General features: G+C 43.7%; 1 protein-coding gene across 1 annotated transcript in view; it reads right to left on the minus strand.

Moving 5' to 3' along the window:
- L3MBTL1 (L3MBTL histone methyl-lysine binding protein 1) overlaps window positions 1–5,614 on the minus strand; it is a 71,822-nt gene extending 66,208 nt beyond the window's left edge. Inside the window, exon 1 of the mRNA XM_053249203.1 lies at window positions 5,533–5,614. The gene's annotated coding sequence lies outside the window, so the exon portion shown is untranslated. The remainder of the gene's footprint in view (window positions 1–5,532) is intronic.
- Window positions 5,615–6,000: the final 386 nt, after the last annotated feature.

Consider the following 6,000-nt stretch of genomic DNA (forward strand, 5'->3'; position numbering starts at 1 on the left):
CAAGTACAGTGTGCTCTCATACGGTACAGCGTCCATAGCCCTATTCAGACATTAGGTTGTTCAGGTGTACAAATGTTTGTATACTCATCAGGAATGAATCAATTTTGGAGCAGGCCCAGGGTCCTGGGACAAAAAGTGAAGATGGGCCAGAGAGGTGTGAGGAGAGCAAAGAACCAGCTGCCACCCAACCAGCGGGCTCTCCTCCCTCAGAGGCCCAGGGACAGAGGCCCTGCCCTTGCTCAATTTTAGTTATGCCTCTGACACTCACACAAGTCTTTGTGTGAATAAATGTGCCTGCCTTCATTTTAAAAGTGAGCCTGCGTACAGGCCCTACAAATGCATGGTACAGATAGGAAGTGTACTGCTATACTAGCGATCAACGTAACATGAGAATAACTGTACCTGTGTACAGCTCTGTATCTGCACACAGGTTGTATACACATTGTACAGAGCACAATGTACTGTACAAGTGCTGAACGTAACATGTGAATAGGCCTCGTGCTTTTATAACATCTGATTAGGGTTGAAGTAGGGTTGATCTCTCAGTCTCAGTATGCCAGCTACACCCCAGTGCAGGAGCTGTGCCTGGGTAATGTGTAGGCCGGGAGAGTAGAAGGGGAAGAAAAGCAGAGGGTAACATTTGGTGCTCTTCTTCAAAAGAAATAAGAAGAGTCCTGCTGAATCAGGCCAAGGGTCTTTCTAGTCCAGATCCTGCTTCATCCAGTGGTCAGGTACACCAGGGAAGCCCACAACTGCCCCCTCCCATTGGCAGCAAGCATGACTTGTCCCCTTTGCTAAGCAGGGTCTGCCCTGGTTGCATATGAACAGAGGCACTCTTACCCCTGGAATTCGGGGTCGAAGTCCAGGGCCTCCACAGCCCCTGAGGCCCCCCAAATCCTCTTTAATCTGTACTTGGTGGTGTGGTAACCCAACAGAGCACGATAATGCTTAATTTGCAGGGGTCCAGGCTCCAAAATTACCTAGGTGCACCTCTGCATATGAATGCGAGGCTACATGTGTGAGTACTGCAAGATATTCCCCTTAGGGGATGGGGACAGACACTCTGGGAAGAGCACCTGCATGCTTGTATGCAGAAGGTTCCAAGTTCCCTCCCTGGCATCTCCAAGATAGGGCTGAGAGAGACTCCTGCCTGCATCCTTGGAGAACCTGCTGCTGGTCTGTGTAGACAATATTGAGCTAGGTGGACCAATGGTCTGACTCCGAGTATGGCAGCTTCCTGTGTACCTGGTGTTCAAAGGCATGCCTCCTCTGATCCTGCTGTACAAAGCTAAATGCTGTTGGTAGCCCTATCCTCCATGCAGTTGTCTAACCCTGTTTTAAAACCATATAGATTGAAGGCCACCTCCACATCTGATGGCAGCAGATTCCATCACTTAACTACACATTGTGTAAAGAAGTACACAACTGTCTTGATTCTCCCAGCATTTAACTTCAACGGATGACCCTGGGCTCTAATGTTGTGAGAGAGGGAGAAAAACTTCTTTTTATCCACTTGATCTGCACCATGTGTGATTGTATATACCTCTGTCAGCTGGCACTGTTCATGATCTCCTGTTCCTAAAAAGCATAAATGCATAAAACAGAAGGATTGCTGGAAAGTAAATAGCTTCCTGCCAGCTTCTCAAACAAAAATGTTGCTGCTCCCTACAGAATGCTATCACAGGATAAGCCAATGCAGGCCTGGATAACTTGTGACCCATCAAGCTAAACACAGTCCACAATTATGGTCCACCTGGAACTGGATAAGTCAAGCAACACCCCGATTTTTTGTTACACATTTTTTAGGGAAGACAGACAAGACAGGGCAGAGGGGAGATAAAGTAGGGGGGGGGACAGAGGGAGTAGAGAGAGCAGGAGAAAAGATGGCAAAGACAGAGGAACAACAACTTGGTTCCTCAGATGTTGTTGGACTACAATTCCCATCATCCACAAAAGCCCACAAAGGCCAGATGTCCAGCAACATCTGGAGACCCAAGGTTGGGAACCCCCTGCCCTACTGTAACTACACCTAATAAATTCTTTCCCCATTTACCCCTCTCCTCATTTCCCTCCCCTTCCTCAGTTGTCTCTCCCATGTCAAAATATTGGACTGTAAGCTCTTCAGGAGCCACATAATGGTGCACGGGGAAATGGCTTGACTAGTACCAAGCCAGCGGTTGCCGGTTCAAATCCCCACTGGTATGTTTCCCAGACTATGGGAAACACTTATATCAGGCAGCAGCAATAAAGGAAGATGCTGAAAGGCATAATCTCATATTGCAAGGGAGGAGGCAATGGTAAACCCTTCTTGTATTCTACCAAAGACAACCACAGGGCTCTGTAGTCGCCAGGAGTCAACACCGACTCAACAGCACACCCTGCTAACTGAACCAAGAGGCACCTTTTAAAAGTGGTGATTTTCTTTATTTAGCAGGGGGAGAGCAACTGGCCCTATCCAGCCCCAGCACAGCATCCTTCCAGTGGCTGTTGTTGGTGTCTTTCTTATGTTTCTTTTTTAGACTGTGAGCCCTTTGGGGACAGGCAGTGATTTAATTAATGAATTGATTAATTAGTGTATGTAAACCGCTTTGGGAACTTTGGTCCCCAAAGTTCCCAAAGCGGTATACAAATACTTCTCATATTGGTATTACTTTTAAGCTCCTCAGGGAAGGGACCTGTCCTCTTGCTCTTTGTAAAGAGCTATGCACAGTAATGGTGCTATATAGAAAATAATAAAAAAGAAAAATAGCCGTAATGTGGTATACAAAATTATAATGGGTACCATTTTGAGTTGGGGATGAAGCTAAATCCCTGAGTCTGAAGAGGCTGAAAACTACAATTCTGTTCTATAGCTTTATTGGCTACTTGGAAAATCTGGTTTGGGTCTCAGGCTACCAATTGCTTGTCCTAGATTTTGACTATATGCCTCTGCAAAATGGAATCCTGTTTATATTGCACTATTGTAATTCATCTGATACTCTTGGTCTACAATAGGATACAAATCTAACTAAATAACCACCAATTTAAAAGGAATTCAAACACTGTGAATTCAGCACAGCTCAGACTTCAGACATCACCAGTCCAACTCACAAAAGGAGATGCTGCACACAAATACAGAAACACTGTAAAAGCTCAGGAAAATGCATGCTTGCATGTGTATTTAGTAAACAGCAACTTCCAGCCCTAGCATCCAAGGAGGCACCCATTTGTAAAAATCTATCCATGTGAAAAACAAACAAACCCAGATATCTCATAAATATTTTATCTTCAAAAATAACTGTGATAGCAAATGTCAATTGATACTTTCTTGTCCAAAGACACAACAAAATGCGGGCATTCGCATTTAAAAAATCCTATAAATGGCACTAAGGTGAGGATGTCATCCATTCTTCCAATATACAGCATCTCTCTAAATTAGTATAGCATGTTGCGGCCACATAAAATGCCTTTAAATGTCATCACAGTAAAATGGCCCAGCCAATCCTGCTATTCAGTCCTGTGATTTATTATGATTATATAATTTAACACATCATTTCGGTTATTAAACAATCGCCACCCTTTCCATTTCTTGATTTCTCATTCATAGAAGCTTAATAAGGAAGCATACTGAAGATATAAAAAATGTGGGCCAAAGCAAACAATTCTTATTTCTAGATAATGATCTTTTGTCAAGCATACCTGTTGTACTGTGTATGCTGCAAATGGGCTGCTAATGCCCAAACTCTTGAATCCTTATCAGTCTCATGCTATTACCATTGAGGTTTTTTATTTTAATTATTTTGCATAAGTTTTTAATAGCATTTGCTGTTCCCATTTAGCCTGTCAGTTTTAGCCACTGTAACATCTAATAATATCAATGCTCTAACTTGACACTTCAGCAATTAGGACAATGTTATCATTAGTAGCATTTTGCAAGTGTGGGGGTGATTCAAGTGTGGTAATTAAAAAGAAGCTAACAGTTTGTTCAACACCAATAAAGCAAGCAACCAGAACCTCCAGTTCTAAGCAAAGGCATACTTCCCTCTCCTTGAGAGAAGAAAGATTATAACCCCTCACACTATTTCTTTTAATCAAGCCACCAGTTCATCAAAACGAGCCAGTGTGTAGTGGTTAGAGTGCTGGACTAGGACCAGGGAGACTCGAGTTCAAATCCCCATTCAGCCATGATACTAGCTGGGTGACTCTGGGCCAGTCACTTCTCTCTCAGCCTAACCTACTTCACAGGGTTGTTGTGAGGAGAAACCTAAGTATGTCGTACACTGCTCTGGGCTCCTTGAGAAAGAGCCAGATATAAAATGTTTTTAAAAATAAAAAATAAAACAAATGTTCCCTGTGCAACATGCTTTACATTGAATCCTGACTCACTTTCTTCCCTATCGAACTGATCTGGAGTAAAATACTAACAGAGGGGTTATTGCAATTGATGAAGGATGGAATCAGACTTTGAGATAGCATGTTTACATTGGCAGGACAATATTGGCCCATCTCTTTGAGAAAATATGGTAACATACGTGTATATACCCGTCTAAAATTAAAACAAAACAAAAAACTTGGGCAGATACTTCTAAGGAAGGACACCCACCCCTTATTCTCTCAGGGGAGCCTGCATTGCTACTGTCTGTGCGTGCCTATAAATAAAGTAGCTGGATTGCAAAGAGTTGTTCTTAGCAAATATGCACTTGAATGCACCAGAACCAACATCCCCAATCAAGAGGTGGAGCAGGGGAAGCTCTCGCTCTCTCTTTAAACCTCCTCGCTGCACACACTGATAAAGCACGAGTTGTGTCCGTCTCTGTTCTCCAAGAGGGAGGCTACTATAAACCCGCCGTCAATAAAGCCTTTTACTTTTTAAAAAACATCAAAATGGCGGAATTCTCTCTCTCTCTTTTTATTCTGTTGCACAGACATTCCCCTTCTTTGAAAAGAGGGAGGCAAGAAATTACACGAAGGAGAAAGTTTGAGAAAACGACCCCTTCCTCCCCCTCCCTCCGCATTCCCAAGATCATTGTACACATCTCCCTGCCCTCTTTCCTTCCCCCCTTTTCAGCATCACTTCATCCCAACTCTTTTATGTCATCTGTTTGCGGGAGAGGGAGGGAGGGAGGGAGGGGGTCCAAATTAATCTTCCCCACGCTTAAACATGGAAACTGCAAGACGAATATAAAAAGCACCCCAGGATTTTGCACTGCCCATTCAAAATCATCATCCCCTCCTATGTTTGGGGCTTTCCCTCCCTCTCTCTCTCTCTGGCCTTTTTTTCTTTTTTATTGCATGACTCCTTGCAAAATCAAATGCAACTCAAAGAAATTTATGGTGCCCTTTGGATTTTTTTTTCCCCCTCAACAAAAAATAATAATAAAACCAAACCAAAATGCTGGCACATCTACTTGCAAAAGCAGGCAGGCAATTTCAAAGCAATGCATTGCATGCAAACCGGAGCAAAGGTCTCCAAAACACGGAACAGACGCTTTTCGACCTGCATTTTGACGATTTAAAGAGGTTTATAAATTACTTTCTTATCTGATTCCTTACCTACAATAATCAGCCTGTGGTCACTGAATGCTGAGCCTGCGGGAACCTAAAGCGGGCCGCGCCTGCGCATACAGGAGGCGGGGCTGTCTTCCCTGCAGAAATGCACAGGGCTATGAAATTGACAAGCAAAGCATATTTAATATACAGAGAGAGCGCGAGCGCGGAGAGGGGAGGGAGCGGGAGACGTGTATCAGCCACACACTGCAATCCCCATTTTTATAGAAATATATTATTAAACCAACTATTAACCCGCGGTTTTTCCTCCCCACGGCAGGCATTCTGCGCTGATCGGCGGCTTTTTGCTTCCGTACACATCCATTTCCCACCCACCCACCTTCTAGCTCACTGGTGAAGTCGAAATAAATATATAGTGTACAGTCGATGATTTTTCAGTGTGAGTGTGTTTTTAACGAAGACGCATCCTCCAATCCATCCGGATTTAATACGAGTCTATATATGTTTACTGAG

Source organism: Hemicordylus capensis, chromosome 4 (genome assembly GCF_027244095.1).
Source record: "Hemicordylus capensis ecotype Gifberg chromosome 4, rHemCap1.1.pri, whole genome shotgun sequence".
NCBI lineage: Eukaryota > Metazoa > Chordata > Lepidosauria > Squamata > Cordylidae > Hemicordylus > Hemicordylus capensis.